We start from the raw sequence: 1,473 nt of genomic DNA on the forward strand, positions 1-1,473 counted from the left end.
TGGCCATCTTTATCTTTGGTTACTTTTGTTGGTTTAAAACCTATTAAATCTGAGAATAAAATTGCAACACCTGCTTTTTTTTTGCTTTCCATTAGTCTGGAATATAGATGACCTTCCCTCACCCTGAGTCTATATTTGTCTTTTGCAGTAAGATGAGATTCTTGTATACAACAGATGTCTGGTCTGAGTTTCTGTATCCAATCAGCCAATCTGTACCTCTTTAGAGGACAATTTAAGCCATTCACATTGACTGAAATTATTGATAAGCCTGATAAAATTTTAGGTATCGAGTTGTTGAAAAGTCCAGTGGATGTTTTTAATCCTTTTGCCATTGTAGAAGTTGGAGTTTGATCAATAGTTTCTGAGTTAGTTTACTTTTGTGTTAGAGGATTGCACTGGTCATTATTGAGAATAGGTCTGAGAATATCCTGGAGAGCTGAATTTCTATTTCTATCTTTGCCTCTATTCTATTAATCTTATTTGCAATCCAAATTCTGAATTCAATTTCTGACATCTCAGCCATCTATTTATATAGGGGATCTTCAGTTTCATCTGCCACATCCTTTCTTGGGGGGCGTTGACCTACTCTGGTTGTTCACATTACCAGCCACATCCTTTCTTTGGGGGGGGGGTTGATCTACTCTGGTTATTCATATTACCAGAGCTTTTCCTCCGATTCTGCCCCATGATTGTTTTACCCTGTTTGGCTTTTCCCCTTGATGTTTGTCAAGGACCTGTACAGTGTTACGGCCTGAGAGACTGGGGACCTGTGTGGTGTGGTGGGGCTAAGTGGCTCTGTCTTATTTTCAGCTGGTTTCTGTCCTACCCTAGTGATTCAGTTTCTCTTGGTTGAAGTCTCTGCTATGTAGAAATACCAGCAATTATGTCACCCCGCCCTCCACAAACAACAATTGGGGAAGGAAAATCAAACCTTCCCTCACCCATACACCCAGTGTGCCCCTTTGAATAGTCCCTGGGTGGTCTGCCTGGTTTAAGGGGTCCAAATCAGTTGTCCCAGTCAGCACCCGTTACAGGTGGAAAAGTTCAAATGTTTCTGGCAGGTAGATAAGAGGGGTCTGCTTGTAGCTTGGATATAACTTACTCCAGTGCTCCATAAGGTCAAAGGGACCCACCCAGTAAATGGGTTAGTCTGGGAAGGTTAATACCCCCTTCCACACCTTGCACCCATTCACTCATAATCCCCCAGGTCTGTGACACTATTCACTCCAGTAGGCAACTGCTCCTGGGGTTTAGGACTGTCCAGAAATCTGAGTCTGGCGGGAGTGTCTTGCGTGTTCAAATTAGGCTGTGAACGTTCTCTTAATTCCAGCCCCTCGCCTTCTGTCCCAGCTAGAGTCAGAGGCTGCTAGAGCTGATGAGGAACTCAACTCTGGGCAGCAAACAATTAGAATTTATACTCAGATGTCAATCCCTCCCTTTGCCCACCCAGTGCCTTTGTCTCAGCATTCCCCT

Source organism: Otolemur garnettii, unplaced genomic scaffold (assembly GCF_000181295.1).
Source record: "Otolemur garnettii isolate 467f Iridium unplaced genomic scaffold, OtoGar3 scaffold00109, whole genome shotgun sequence".
NCBI classification, from domain to species: Eukaryota; Metazoa; Chordata; class Mammalia; order Primates; family Galagidae; genus Otolemur; species Otolemur garnettii.